The 15667-nt window shown below is 53.4% G+C and overlaps 1 protein-coding gene and 2 long non-coding RNA genes across 5 annotated transcripts in view; 1 reads left to right on the top strand and 2 right to left on the bottom strand.

Moving 5' to 3' along the window:
• The window catches only part of PHF21B (PHD finger protein 21B), an 82971-nt gene that overhangs the window by 50847 nt on the left and 16457 nt on the right, over window positions 1–15667 (bottom strand). The window lies entirely within an intron of this gene.
• On the bottom strand, window positions 3473–9079 carry LOC111097626. The gene is made up of 3 exons (XR_005365488.1): window positions 8887–9079; window positions 5320–5581; window positions 3473–3776 (listed from the first exon to the last, which is right to left on the bottom strand). It is a non-coding gene; the product is annotated as an uncharacterized LOC111097626 (long non-coding RNA).
• LOC119873609 lies at window positions 9157–12205 on the top strand. The gene is made up of 3 exons (XR_005365487.1): window positions 9157–9465; window positions 10003–10413; window positions 12047–12205. It is a non-coding gene; the product is annotated as an uncharacterized LOC119873609 (long non-coding RNA).

Here is a 15667-nt window from a genome sequence, read left to right as displayed (position 1 = left end):
TGCACGCTTACAGAAAGATCAAAACATCCTGAGATGGCAAACGTGCAGGCAAGGCCTGACCCTCCCCTGCCCAAGCCCATAGGCAATGTGACTGTGGTGTTTCCCCCTCCCTTCTCGCTGGGCTGGCCATACCCCCTGCTCTGCAGAGAACGGCAGGGGAATCATTTTCTGCACAGTTTCTTCAGGACAGACTCCAGCAATCCCAGGTCCATGCTGCAGTGCCAAAGGCACACCTGTGCCAGGTGAGGGCGGGGCTAGACCAGTGCACAGAGCCAGTGCATCAGAGGGGATGAGGAGCAGCCCCACACCCCTCCCTGCAGGTCTGCTGCTGCACAACCACCAACACCCCCCCCCCCCAGGGCCTGCCCCTCAGGCCAACTCCATGTGTCACCGAGGCTGGCGCGACCCCAGCCACACCTGCAGGCCTACCCCGCTGCCCCAGGCCAGGCAGGCCAGCTCGCACTGCGTGGTCAACGGCCCCGTGTGAGGTCACCTGCTACAGCGGCAGCTCCCGCGCCTGACTCTCTAACACTTCCTACAGCTGTGAGCTCCGAGCAACGCGGGGCCGGGGCACCTGTGGGCCAACGCTCCTTTGGCCACTGTGACGCAGCCCATCTTCGGACCAGCTCTAAGGAATGATGGCCTCGGCACACGTCCGAATACTTTATTCTGGAACTTGAAAACTCTACATCTGCATCCCCTCCAACCTCCCCCTCAAGTGTTCCCGTCCCTGTCCCCAGGGCCTGACTAGACACAGAGGGGCTGCTGCTGCTGCTGCTTCTTTTTTTTTTTTTTTTTATAAGATTTATTTATTCATGAGAGACACAGAGAGAGGCAGAGATACAGGCAGAGGGAGAAGCAGGCTCCCTGCGGGGAACCTGATGCCAGAGGGGCTGCTGATACACTTCAGGACACCTCCTCATTCATAGCCGGACACAGCAAGTCACCATCAGTGATCCCACCGCCGCCGCCACCACTAGGTGCCAACAAGGCCAGTTCAGTGCGGATGCCCCTCGTGTCCTCACCTGCCTCTCTCACCTGGCGAGACCGCTCTGTCCCCCCTTCCCTTGAGTTTTCTCCCCTTTTCCATATGATGACAGAAGGTGCTCATGCCTGGTAAGCAGCCCCACTCTGCAGGATGGCAGGCTCTTTCAGGAGCCCATCAGTGCTGGCAGAAGAGGTATGTGCCTGGCACCCAGAATACACACACGGCTAACACTCCAGAGCCAGGAGGAAGGGAAGAGGAGCTTTACTTTTCTAATCTGGGTGTGGCTGACTTTAGGGGAAATGGGCCAATTATGTGTGTCCACCCCTGGTGTCCCCAGGTTCCTGCAGACATCTGGAGGCCCCAACATGGCTCTGATGGACTCCAGGATGTGCAGTGACTTCAGGCAGCCAGGACCGGGCCCGGCCCTTAGGTGGCTCTGCCCTCCCAATGCTGTTCCGTCCCCTGGAGAATGCAGACCTGCTGGTACCTCCATGCCAGGACCTCCACCACCACCCTCAACCCAGATGCTTCAGGGAGACACTGTCCTCCGTGTCTCTTCGTGACATGACTTGAGTCTGTGCTTACCCTTCCCATGAGGGGTTGGGTGTGTGCCCCCACTGGGCGGAGAGCTCCCTAAGGGCATGTTCCAGCTTACAGACCTTGCACCCCACTGGGCTCAGAGCAGAGTCGGGCATGCAACAAGTGCCTCACAGCTTCTGCCAAACAAGTAAGAATAAGGCAGCCGTTTAGGAAGGCCAAGCAGCTCTCTGCACCCTAGTCCCTGGCTTGGAGTGGGAAGTGGGGGTGGTCACGTGGGCTAGGAGTGGGGCTACCCACACCATCAGAACCGAACGCTTTAAAGTGAGCAAAGATTCCACGTTTGTACAGATTCACCAGCTCCCCTAATGGATGACACGGCTGGGTCTTGGGGGAGCCCTCACAGCAGAAAGCATTAATGAGAGATAAAGGCTTGGCTTTGAAATTCAAATTCCTTTGCGTTCTTCATCCACTTCTTCCGAGATGACTATGATTCAGACTGGTTTTTCCAGAGCTAATCGCTTTGATGTTGTTAATGAAAATATGAAAGGTGATTAAGGGGACTCTTTTTTTCTTTATCTTCTTTTTTTTTTTTTTTTTGTAAACTTTGGGAGAATGTACAATGAGTTATGGATTTGGGCATTTTGGCCAATTGTGCGTTTTCATCATTTTGTTGGTTTGGGTGGGGGCAAAGAAGCCTGGAAGACCACATCTTCACGAGTGGACGGGGTGCATGGAGGAAGCTGGTGGTGGCTCTTGTGGCACAGGCTGTCGAGTCCGGACTCCTCTGCGAGAGTTGGCTCAGGGGTGTTCTGGGCAGAGCTGGGCACAGGGCCAGCATTCACAAACCCCCAGTCGGTCCACAAACACTGAAGGAACAGTTCTCCGTGCCTGGGCCAGGGGATCCCACTTTCTCCGGGGACCAGTACGATCCCAGTTGCTTCTCTCCCCAAAACAGTGTGCATCAGAGCTGTGCATGTCTGCCCCCCTGGATAGGGAGCTCCTCACATAGCAGAGGCCACATCTTTGCTGCCAGACTCCGCCCTGGCACAGGCCTGGGACCTGGTAAATCCAGAGACAGAGGCCAGAGGCTGCGTGGAGACAGGGAGCTACAGACAGTCACAGCCACCTGCAAGCAGAAGCCACCAGCCATGAATCTCGTAGCACACTCGTGGTAACTTCAAAGAACTGCTAGATGCTGACTGTGGATGAGCCCGAGAGTTAAAATCTCCCAAAGGCTGAGTCTAAGGGGGCCCCCATATTTTTGTGGGTTTACCTCCAGGAACCCTCCATTAGGTCGCCACAGTCAATACTGGAGAAAAAAGTCCTCTATGCTTGACAGAGAGGAGGGGAAAAGTAACCATTTTGATATATATGAACATCTATTGACCACCTACTGTTTTCCCAGCTTCGGCGAGGCATGATGGGAGGAGACTGTGTAACCCCTGCTCTCAGAGCTGAGCCCAGCACTGTGAAGTCAGGGAGAAAGAACCTCTTGGAGTAGGAGGTGCCAAGTGAAGAGAAGAGGCAAGAAAAGAGAGCACAGAATCAGCAGAAACAACACTAACTCCATATGTTTTGGACACTGATGAGCCACCTAAGTCTGGAGCCTTGTGGGGCTGTGTCCCTAGATCCCCAGACTAAGTTAAATCCTCCTTCTTGCTCAGGACCACCATCAACTTTGGGCCAGGACCACAGCAGTCATGACAACAGAGAGGAAAGCACCAGTGCCATTCTTGGCACTGGAGCGTTGGTGTGTGAGATCGTGATGCGCCCAAGGACAGGACGGTTGGCACAAATGCCCCGATGTGACCCCAGGCTGACATTTTCATGTACACAACCTACGTGCGCGAATGAGCTGATGCTTCATAGCACCACGTCCTACTTCCACGCAACTCACATCGAGTTTTCACACTAGACGAATGCACTGTGCCAACGGCAGGTCGCTTCTGGGCCCCTGCCACCGCCTCACGGGCTCTCACAGGCGTGGCCTGATGCTGCACAGCGTATGTCGAATCAAGCCAGAAATCGGAGGAGAAAGAAAGATCGCTCTTCAAACAGCAGGTATCCTTTCGCCACGCTGGGTTTACAGTTTAAATCAGAGCTGCCGAGTGCGAATATGATTTAGATTTAATAAGACCGGGGTGGTATATGGAGATACAGATGCTAACCAATTCGTCCCAATTAATGGTGTAACGTTCTTGCTGTTACTGAAAGTTTAGATCGTATAATACCGCTCAGTGCCCGATCGCTGAACAAATAAACCAAAAAGAAATGTGAGTTAACAAATGACTGTTGTGCTGCAAACAAACGGCCTAGAATTTAAAGCTGAGAGAATCCTGAGATCTTCCTTCAGCCTTTCCTCCTGGCCAATGACTGCCCGCCTTGTCCTCTCTGCTCACACCTTGTCCTCTCTGCTCACACCTCTCCACCTGCTCCCCCATTCCCCCTGCATCCCCACACTCAGCTGAGGGCCTTGTTTCTCTTTTCGTTGAGAAAACAGAGCAAAGGACTTTCCAGAAGCCACCACCACCCAGCTTACTACCTTCCCCCAAGGACATCAAGCTACCTTCTCTCTCCAGGGGGCCAAGGAAGAGACCCCTCTGCTCCCTCCCCCCGTGCCTCACCTCTGAGACAAGCCCAAGGCGATGCCTGCACCTGCCTGGCCTCGCTCCTCCTCTGGCTGCCTTGAGGCTGGTCCTGAGAGGGAAGTGCAGGTGGTGGATGGGCAGGTGCCCACAGAGCCATCGTGGGGCTCCTGTCCACCCTCCATCCACTACCAGGCAGCCTAGTGAGCATGTGCAGAGCCTAGTTATACGGGTCACCACCATGAGTCCCTCACAAGTTACCTGGCTCCAACAAGCAGGACTGATCTGGTGCCTCCTTCCCTGACCTGCCCATCCCAGCTCCTGGACCAACCCTTCAGCCCCTTCCCATTCAACACCACAAAGGGTTTGTTTTTTTGCTTTCTTTTTTTGTTGTTGTTGTTTTAAGATTTTATTTATTTATTCATGAGAGACAGAGAGAAAGAGGCAGAGACACAGGCAGAGGGAGAAGCAGGCTCCACGCAGGGAGCCTGGGAAAGTGGGACTTGATCCCAGGTCTCCAGGATCACAGCCTGGGCTGAAGGGGGCGCTAAACCGCTGTGCCACGGGGGCTGCCCACAAAGGGGTTTTCTAACCAGGATGAAACCATCTCTGGAGCAAGGAGCTCACGCTGGGTGCCATGGCAGTAGCTCCCCTGCTTCACTGTCCAGGCTCCTGAGAGACTTGCCCAAGGCCACACAGCTAACAAGTGCAAGAAGCAGGATTCCAACCCACTGTCCCCAGGCTCGTCCTCCTGCCCCACTAGGCCAGGTGAGCCTGCGCCGCGGGGGACCCAAGAAGGCGGCGCTGTCCGTGGTGCTGAGCCAGCAGGCGCCCGGCCCTCCTGCCACCCGGGGCACCAGGGTTCCACCCGGGCCTGCCCAGGAGAGGGTGCTAAGCAGTTTTGCTGCACTTCCAGAATTTACCTTGGTTAAAAACAAAACTTAAAAAAATAATAATGAGGCGCCTGGGTGGCCCAGTTGGTTAAGCATCTGCCTTCCGCTCACACCATGATCCCAAGGTCCTGGGACCTAGCCCCAGGTCAGGATCCCTGCTCGGCCCCTCTACCCCTTCTTTACTCCATGTGCTCTCTCTTTCGCTCTACTGTCTCTCTCAAATCAATAAAATCTTTACAAAATAAAATTAAATTAAAAATAAAAATAAATAATAAAAATTGAAAACCTTTTAAAAATGTGGGCTTTACACTACCTTAGGAGGAGGTGGGGGGGAAGCTGATTTAGGATTTACATTTCACAATTTATACATCTGGTATCATGCCATGCTGACCATTCAGTCTTCCAAAAGTTACACAACTTTTCCTCTGGGGCTGGAAATGCCATCCTTGGAGGTGGCGTAGCCAGGCACAGCACTGAGCCCTGTCTGCCTCCTCTAAAGTGCATTGTCTCACCATGCATTTGAGGCAGGACCCTCCATACCTGCAGGTTCACATTTCAGACGTACGTGCATATCACTAGGTGTGGAAGAAATGATAAAGTAAGCGTTTTGGTTAAAGAATAACAAACCATCTGTGTACCCAGTACCCAGCTTAACAAAGTAAAACAAATATGAGCTTTGAAATACCCCTGGTGCCCTCCCCACTCTGCCCACATCCAGGTAACTGTGATTTTGTATTTATTGCTCCCTGAATTTTCTATTTCTGCATCAATTTCGATGCAACGAAAAATAATTTTGCCTTGCAAGTTTTTGAACTTTATACAAATGGAGTCCTAGAATCCTACCAAAGTGCTCTGTAACATCCATTCTGGACTCAACTCCACATTCCTAATATTTGCCGCTGCTGCACATGGCCTGGCCAGCCGTCCTCACTGCCCGGTGGCGCATGCATGTACTTACTGACCCATTCATGGTCAGCCCATGTCTGTTTGTCTTGTCTGGGCTGCTAGGAACACGCCAATATCCTGTGTCAGACGTTCTCAGAGGCGCACACCCAGAAGGAGGACTTCGGGTCACAGGATACGCGTATCTATCTTTAGCTTTACTGGATGACTTCTGAACTGTCTTCCAAATCCCCCAATTTCTGGCCCTCGAGCCCTGTGTAGGGGTTTCGGCTGGTCTGTGTGCTCTCTGGCCCTGAAGATCATCAGCACTCCCGAGGAGGAAATAGAATCTCACTGTGGTTTTCATGGGCATTTCCCTGACATGGGCAGGGCCGAGCATCTTTTCTGCACCCCAGGGTGCTGGGTCCAGGTTTTGTCAAAAGGCTCTGGGCCACGGGTGCTTTTGGAGCATGGCCTTTAGGGGACTAGACGGGCTGATGTGCTGTGTGGAGTCTGCCCAGAGCCCCCAAAGTGAGGCCCCAGAGTGAGGCAGCCCCGCCTACCCGGCCCAGGGTCCTCGCGTCCCTGGAGCCCCTGATCCCAGTTCACAGCTCAAGGCTTTCTTGCTGCCCATCCCCTCCCCACCCTGGGTAATAATCGTCCCTAAACTCTAATCACACTTCGAGTCCAGAAAGCATTTCCTCTAGCTGTATGCCCTTCTAGCTCCCCCAGGCACCTCACCATGCGGGCTTGAGTGGCTTGAGGCTGACAGCCCCTGTGGGCAGACCAAGCCTGGCACAGATCCGGGACCCAGAGGGTGCTCCTGCCAGTGGGGGCTGTGGGGCATGGGAAGGAGTTGCCATCTGGGGGCTACCTCTCCAAGAGTCTTGCAAATGCCACCGCCCAGGGCCAAGTCCACCTCAAGGCCAGGGAAAGGGCAACCACACTCCAGGGGCTGCTGTGGCCTCTGATGGGCAATAAGGCAGGTGGGGCTGCCTCCACCTGCACACGCTGGAGGGGCGCGCACCGCCCCCTTCCTGCAGCCCCTGGAGGGCAGCCAGAGGCAGAAAGCTCATGGGTTCTCACTTGGGCTCACCCTTCTTTCACTTCTTCCCACTCTGGCCCAAAGGGTTGCACTTCTTGCACCTGGGTCTTCACCACACCCCGGGGGCTCAGCGGGGGCCATGGGGCCACCTCTCCCCTCCTCACCCCTCTGCTCCCATGCGTTCCCTCCCTCCACACCCAGAGGATCATCTCCAACACCAGCTCTGTTTTCAGAAACTTCATCTCCCTAAAGCCTCTGAGACATGCTCCATTTACAGTGTTTGGGCTTCCAAAATACACCTCTTAATAATTTGCTGCTTTTAAAAAAAATTAAGGTGAAATTCACATAACATAAAAATAATGATTTTAATTTTAAAGTGAACAATCCGGTGGCACTCAGCACACCCACAGGCAACCCCCACGTCCATCTAGCTCCAAAACATTCTCTTCACCCCACAAGAAGCACTTGACTTTTTTTCTGCAGGATGTTGTCAAGTCTGGGGCCCCTGTTGGAAATCTGGGGACTCTTGGAGGCCAGACGGTCTTGGGCATTTCCCACCTGTCATCCTTGTTCAAAGTCACTGACAACACAGGGTAGGGGGTCAACTAACTTGTCAAGATGTGGGCACGCAGTCCCTGGCATCTCCTACACCCACCACACCTCAGCAAAGGTTACCACGGGCATCTTCTGCAGCCTGGGCTGACCTGGGTCACTGCATAGGCCGGGGTCTCGGGGAGAGAGCCCACAGGTAAGCCCAAGTGAATGGGGTACACGGGATTGGGTCACGATAAAGACTCCTAGAGAGAGAAGCATACAAAGGAATCGCTGCTACAGTCACCAACAGCACCACAGCAAAGCAGCCTGGAAAGTTCTGGTTCCACAAAAGTCAGCCCACTGCCTCCCCCCTCACCCCCACTCCCCCGAACACCAAGAAGTCACTTTACACAATATAAGTGTACATTGCATTTACACAATGCAAGTGTACAAATACACTTTACACAACACACGTGTCTCTGCGAAGTGACTAATTAGCTGTGACTCAGGCGTGCCGACGACAGGGCCGGGGTCCCATGTCTCCAGGGAGCCAAGTCCCTTCACAAGGGTAAAGTGCCCTCCCAGTCTAACCCGGGACCAGGAAGCAACATCTGTCACCCTGCACTGCCACCCAGAGTCATCAGCACAGCTAATTACCACTAATTGTAATATCGTTTCTGTCTTGCTGCTAATACATTTAGACTTGCTAATCAAATCAAACCATTCCACCTTGCCGTGCTGCTTCCAAATAAACATTTCTGCAAAGCGAGAAATAAATAACTCCCAAGCTTTGTTCTCTGATCTCTGCAGCCACTCTGTGCAGGGACATGGGGTGGGGGAGGGGAGGCCCATGTATTTGTCTCTGGGACCCAAGGCATTGAAGAAGTCTGATGAGGAACTTGGCACTTCCGATCCAAATCTTCCAAAGAGATAAGGAGAGAGTGAAGAGATACCTGGGGGCTGGGAGAGCAACCTGGGAGAAGAGGGGAGGAGGTGAGCGAGGAGGGGAGAGAGAGAGGGAGATGAGGTATTGTCCTGGGCCTGCATGATCCCTGAAGCCTTTTCCTATATCACTTCCACTCTCTAAGGGAGCGCTCTCTCCTGTGGCGTTGGCCTGACTGGTGGCTCCTTCTCAGGACCTCCTCAGACCCAAGTTCCCCCTTTAACTCACCAAAATGGGGTGCCCTGATGCGTCCCCAGACCTGGCTACGAGCTCCTAGAGGTCAGGGACCCTGTGCAGTGGGTCTGTTTCCCAGTAATTGCCCAAAGTCAGGCACACAGCAGGTGATCAGGAAATGCCATCCCCTCCCCAATAAACTCCTGAACAAACAGAACAGTTAGGTCAGTGTTACTCTCCCGTCTGCAGACGAGGAAACCAAGGTGCTAGGAGATACTACGTAGCTGCCCGGTGTCTGTCACCTGAAGAGTAGCTCCTGAGAACCAGTCCTGGGTAGGTCTGGCCCAACACCTGTGCTCCTTCAGGAAGTGGGGCGGGGGAGAGGGCACTGGCTCCTCTGTGGCCCTAAACAATAGCCACCCAGGCACCAACGAGGAACTGTGAAGGGGGCCCTGTGCTCAAGGACACACTGGAGTGACTCTGAGAATTCTGGAATGGAAACTGACAAAAGGTTGCCCATGAATGCAAGCGGACATAAACACACCTGTTACTATAGCAATGCTGCTGTTCTCACCCATACGTGTCCCCTCCACTGCTGACACAGGGGCTTATGTCACCCCAGGGCGGGGGGCAGGGGAACCCCAGAGCGGGGGCTCTTGGCTGGCTCCTTCTGCCTTGGCCATGGCCAACTCCTGAGGATCCCACCAGCCTCGAGAGTGCGGGAGTGTGGAAGGTTCACTCCTGGGCCGGCCAAGCCTGGCCTCGATCAAGTCACTTCTTCACTCCAGCACCAGAGATGTCGTCCGGAGGAGGGGACCTCTGTCTGGCGGCCCTGCCGTCTGGGTTTCTGTTGGCTTCTGTTTAGCTCACAGCACAGGCGAGTGAGTGAATGAATGAACAATACGACCTCCCCCCTCCAACAACAGATGTGTGGGTTAACCTTTCCAGGGCTGGCCTGGGGCGGGGACAGTGGGGAGGACAGACCACAGCCTCTGAGCAGGCACCACCTCACCATCACCCTCCACCAGCCATCCGTAAGGCCGGCATTGGTAAACCCATTTCACAGATGCAACACTGGAGGTGTGGAGAGTCGGCAGGGCTGCCAGTCGGGACCGGATGAATCCAGACCCGGGGACGGGCAGCTCAGCTGCTCCTCCAGCAAATCCCCCCACCTGGCATCTCGAAGCCACGGCTGCTGCCCCAGCGCCATCCACACAGCTCACATACATAACTAAAAAATGAGGAGCACATCCCACATCAAACAAGGCTGTCGATTTTAATTAATTTCAGACTTTGTGTGTTTCTGGCAATTATTTGTAACAAGGTTTACAGAGGGCATTTAAAATTAATTGTGATTTTTATCTAGAAATCAATGCTTATTTTTTAAGTAGCTCATTAGGGGTGAGTATGTATTACAGGAGCAGCAGGCCCCGTGTCAGGAAGGAGGCACCTGGGGCGAAGAGGAACGCCAGCAAGGGAAGATGTCTAAACCGTGATGACGAGATCAAAGCCAGAGGAATTATGAAACGAGGCTCCAGCAGATAAAACAAAATCTGATTTGGATTGAGAAAAGCAAAGTCACCTAAAATGGGAAAAGAGAGCTTCTCAGCCTCGGCCAGTGCCTCTCGGGGAGTCCAGCCGTCCAGGCCACTTGGCGTGGGCAGCTCACCAACTGGGGCAGAGGCTGTGGTGGTGGCACCGGACAGAGGCGCCCCGTGGGGAGACCGGAGTGGAGACTGCAGGGAGGGGCCGCCGGCAGCCGAGCCTGCCAAGAACTGGGGTGTGCGACTCGGGCCCTCGGCCTCTCCCGACCCCACACCAAAGGGCAGGTATGGAGCAGGATCACTGATCCTTTGCACTTTCTGTGATTGTTTTTTATTTTATTTTATTTTTTAAAGATTTTATTTATTTATTCATGAGAGATGCAGGCAGAGGGAGAAGCAGGCTCCCTGCGGGGGGGGGGGGGGGGCGGGGAGCCTGATGTGGGACTCGATCCCAGGACTCCGGGGATCATGCCCTGAGCCAAAGGCAGATGCTCAACCACTGAGCTCCCCAGGCACCCCTGTGATTGTTTTTTAAACAAATTTTTAAAGAAATATTTTAAAAATCCAACCTAAGAAAGATGAATGCAAGTGCATATGTCTCAACACCAATGACATAAAATATAAGTGAAAACAGTCTAATGTCACAGACCACTCTGGCAGTCCTCTTTCCCCCTCTGCCTCTTTACATAAAATTGAATGCGATCCTCTGAGTCATAATAAAACCATGAATATTTGCACAGGCTTTGGCACCTTATAAAGACATAGCTACTTCCTTAGAAGCAGGGAAACTGAGGTTCACAACATTTCCATACTTCACTTAAGAGGGCAAGGTGAATTCTCTGAGGACCTGGGGCTGGGCCCCTCTTCCATGCCCCAATCTCCTCAACCTCTCCCTGAGGGTAGCAAGGCAGGACACCCATTACCACCACCATTTTGACAAAAGTCCCCATCACCCCGTCAACACTCTATCACCATTATCACAATAATCGCCACTACTGTCTTCATCGTTCTCATCACCACCACATCATCACCACTATTCGAAAATCACCATCATTATCATATCACCATGATCATAGTCATCACCATCATCACCATGATCACAGTCATTACCATCATCACCACTATCACCATCACTATCATCACCACCACCATCATCACCATCACCACCATCATCATCGCTACCATCACTATCCTCATCCTTACCATCACCACCACCATCACCACAGAACAAAAGGACTAAAGAAGCATGCTGTCCACACCTTTCCATTTTGTCAGGTGGCCAGAGGAAGGGTTATCCTCACTTACAGGCCTGGTATCCTCACATTTCAGGGGCTCTGGAATCTCATTAGGGGGCATGTCACCCACACTCCTGGGCTGAGTGGTGGAGTCCTGGTTCCATAAGTATGGAGTGGCACCAAGCACCTGCTGGCAGATGGAGCTCCCAGGAGATTCAGACACATACAGATGGTCAAGGAGCTAGAATCTAAGGGACCTTGAACAAAGGTCTAATCAGGGCCTGAGTCTTTGCAAAGCCTCAAACACTGTGGTGGAAAGGAAAGTATCACCTGCGAGTTAAAAAAAATAAAACTATATGTTAAGTACAATAAGTAGCAATTATGCCAGTGAATGACATGGATGCTTATTTTTATTTAAATCTCACTCTGTAATCCATCAATTAAACTTGCAGGGTGGTAGGATTGCTTATCTTGTTCTTTTTCATGTAAAGTTTTAATTTTCAAGGGGCGTCTGGCTGGCTCAGATGGTAGAGCATGCGACTCTAAATCTCAGGGTTATGGGTCGGGCCTGTGTGTATAGACATGACTTAAGTATGTAAGTAAATCTTTAAAGAAAAAAGGCTGTCATTTTCAAAAAAAAAAAAAATCACATATTTTTTTCTATTCCTGTGACTTCCTTCCAGAGCCTCAGTTACCCACGCTGGCAGCCAACGGAACTGCATGCTCAGTCAGAAGAGGGACCTACTAAGTGACACCAGGTGTCCTGAAAATAACTGCAGAACTACAGGACAGACCTCCCCGGAGAATGCTATCTAAGCCTCACGGTGTTTAAAAATAATGTTGGCAATGTTTCACGTTTTATGTCATCTTGTTATTAATTCTTTAGGGGTTCCCAGGAAGGCCTACAAGGTGCATAAGGGACTTTGTTCACTTTAGAACTATTTCCAAAGCTTTTTGTTTCCCTTTACACACACACACAAACATGTTGTTGGTAGGGACACAATATAACAGCAGAAGCATTCCTATCCCGTTTATAGTTTATAAGGCACACCCGCATCCACTGCTCACTAGTTAAAGTTTAACTGTTGTGCACCAGTGAGTCAGATGCAGACAACACCCCTCACAATCTTAATTTTACTGAATAGCGTGATTGGCCCCAAGGCTGGCCATGCTGGCCCGAGATGCGCGTCTGTTTCCTGCAGCATATGGTGGGGATAAGACGTCTCCATTGGGACAGGTGGTGATGACAGGGCAGGTAGCTCAGAAAACACTCACACCCACTGTAGGAAGTGGTCTACACTAATGGTAGTGGCTCTCGTCATCCCTGACGTCATCCTCACCATCCTCACCATCCCCACTATTAGCATGGCCATCACCATCCTCATCACCACCGCCACCACCACCATGATCGTCATTACCACCCCCGTGATCCGATCCAAATGAATCCAGAGGTGCCTTCCTCGAGGGTGAAGAGATGATCTTGACCTTGGGGGATGAGTAGGACCTGGCTAGAGAGAAAAGGGCAATCCACAGGCATTTCATGTGTCTGAGAAATGGTCAACAGCTCCGTGTCCGGAGATGAGGCTGAAGATGTGAACCGAGGTCAAACAATGAGACGCCTGTCATCAAAGAATTTCTGAATCTTCTTCCCTAAGTCACTGGCCTCCACGGTGTGTTCCCTGGAGCCCCAGCACCCCCCACTTACCAGCCTTGTAGCTGGGGCAGAAGGCAGGCTGCCCAGGGTCCCCCAGCCCCACTCTGGGCAAAGCAGCCCCTCCTGGAACCCGCAACCCCAGTGAGAGGCCGAGGGAGCCCCCCAGAACTCTGCCATGGGCGCTGGGCAGTGGGAGAGAACGGGGCAGGGCTGAACTTCAGAACGACAGCCGTGGGGACGGCGTGGGAGACTGGTTTGGGAGGCAAGTGAGGGCAGTGAGGAGGCTCCAGAACATTCCAAGGGAGGCAAGGAGAGAGAGAAACATGAGGAGGTGACTGGCTAGATGATGACGGGGCGCTGGGGTGGAGATGAGCCCCGGGGAGATGGAGGTCGCAGAGACACACGGCTCCCGAGCCTCACCATGCACCTGCCTTACCTCAGGCTTGAAGTTCACGAGGCGAGCACAGGGGCGTCCTTGCCTCACGGGGGCACAAATGGAGCTCGACGGATAGCCAAGACCTTGCTCAAGGTCATGAGACTTACACAGGTCAGAGATGGGGTCTGACGGTCAAACCCACGGAGAATTGTTCAGGGTTAGGGTTTAGAACAAGAAATGTCCCCGTCCTCTGATTGTCGGGAGCACCGATGGCTGCCGCCCCAGGCTGCTAGACAGTGGCTGTCAGGGTGACACGGGGTTCCCGGGGGGCAGTTAGCTCATCATTCCACGGAGCGCCCCCACCCCCAGCACAGCATTGTCCATCGGTTCATAGTCACAAAGGTCTCCCCCAGTGGGTGGATGGAGGGATGGGAGAATGGGGTTGGGAGGCCCCGATCTGAACCAAAACACCAGATCCTCCCAGGCAAATCCCTCTTTCCTCCTTTCTTCCTCAAATAGCACATGTGTGGTGAATACTGAGCCAGGGGTTGTCACGGGAGGTGGGCCCTCTCCGAATGCATTTTGGCTCAGCCATCAGGGCACTTGGTACCCCCAGTGGGGCAGGGCAGTGAGAGTGCCCACCTGACCTGGAGACCAGGGCTACGTGCCGAGTCCTTCCATCACAGGTATCTGGAAGCCACACAGCTCGGGGAAAGAGGAGACCTGGATGGGGATCTGAGCACCACCACCTAGGAGGTGGGTGACTTAGGGAAGTCACTGACCTCTCAGGGCTCAGTTTCTTCATCTGTAAAATGGGGATAAGAGCCTGCTGGGGTGACATAGATGCTTCTGGAATCCTGGCGCTGCCCCTTGCTCACGAGGGGCCTCAGGTAGGTCACTTATCTCTCGAGACCTTAGTTTCCTTGTCTGGAAAATGGGAAGCACCACCACGTGATTGTGATGCTGCTTCCCAGAGAGAACTGAGCGCTCCCTCGCTGGAGCTGCCACTGTCACCAGGAGGTTTGTACCAAAGCACCTATGACAACCGGCTGCAGATGCTGATGGAGCACATCCTCTTATCGTCTCTCTGTCTCCCCATCGAAGGCTGCATCTTGTGTACAGCCACGAGCCGACCTGTGCCACAGGGCAGCGAACTGGGAGGGATGGATTGGCGGGAGGGGAAGGGGGGTCAAAGGATATCCAACCAAGCGCCTATAGGGGCAAAGAAGACTTTTAGGGATGGTGACGATGACACCAACCCCCAGTCCCCTCCTAGTCCGCCGGTGGGTCACAAGGTCATGAGCCCTGGCCCAAGCACATAATGATAAAGATGAATACCTTTACCAACCAATGGCAGACGTTTGCTGCAGGCCCCAGATGAAAAAATCTAATCAAAGAAGAGCTGAAAATGCTTGCAGCCCCAGAAGAAAAGGATTCCCGTAACAAACACAGGGAGGTGCGTCCCCTGCCGACCAGGCCCACCTGTCCAGGTGCCGCTGCGCACCCAGCGCTGCCTCCCGCAGCCCCCGCTCCACTGCTAACTACAGAGCCACAGCGGAGAGCTACAGGTACCGCCGGCCGAGGGCAGTGGGGTGTCCCAGAGCCCGTGCCCGAAGAACAGACGGGCCAGCTGGATTTGGGAGCTAGGAGAGCACTCATGAGCAAAGGCACAGCAAGGTGAGGCAGGTTTCCACAGGACAGCGGGCTCCAGAGGCCATTCCTCCCAGCCTCTGCCACCACCTCCTGTCCTAGGCTCTGCGACCTCACAGGAGTGATGGGAAGCGGGTGTGCAAAGGGGCCACGTGAGCAGGTGTCTGTCTGGCGGCCAGCTACACAACTTGGCAGGATAACACCCCTGCCCTCTGTTCTGTACACTCAGGGCCTGTCTGCTGGCAAGTGTGGCCACGTGGCATGCTCTGGCCAAGGGAATGGGAGCAAGAGTGACACGAGACCCAACCCAAGGGCTGAGGGCCCCAAAAGGAAGGTGCTGAGCAAAAGCAGAGATCTGGGGCCTGACTAACATGGCCTCACAGCATCCAAGACTCCTTGGAGCACAGCCCATTCCCCACAGGGCAGCTGGAACCATCTGGGAATGCAGTGGGTCTTTCCATTGGAGTATAAAAGAACAGCCCCTTCCTGACCCACTTTTCTGGGTTCTTTCTGCATCCCAAGTAGCCACGGACACCTGCTAGGCCTGCAGAATTTTCTGACATGATGTACAGTAATAACAGGGGTCAAAATAAAAGGCGCAGGATGGTGGTCCGGGGATGGGTT

This window comes from Canis lupus, chromosome 10 (assembly GCF_011100685.1).
Source record: "Canis lupus familiaris isolate Mischka breed German Shepherd chromosome 10, alternate assembly UU_Cfam_GSD_1.0, whole genome shotgun sequence".
Lineage (NCBI taxonomy): Eukaryota > Metazoa > Chordata > Mammalia > Carnivora > Canidae > Canis > Canis lupus.
Note: the sequence above shows the minus strand (reverse complement) of the source record. Positions and strands in the feature narration are given on the sequence as shown.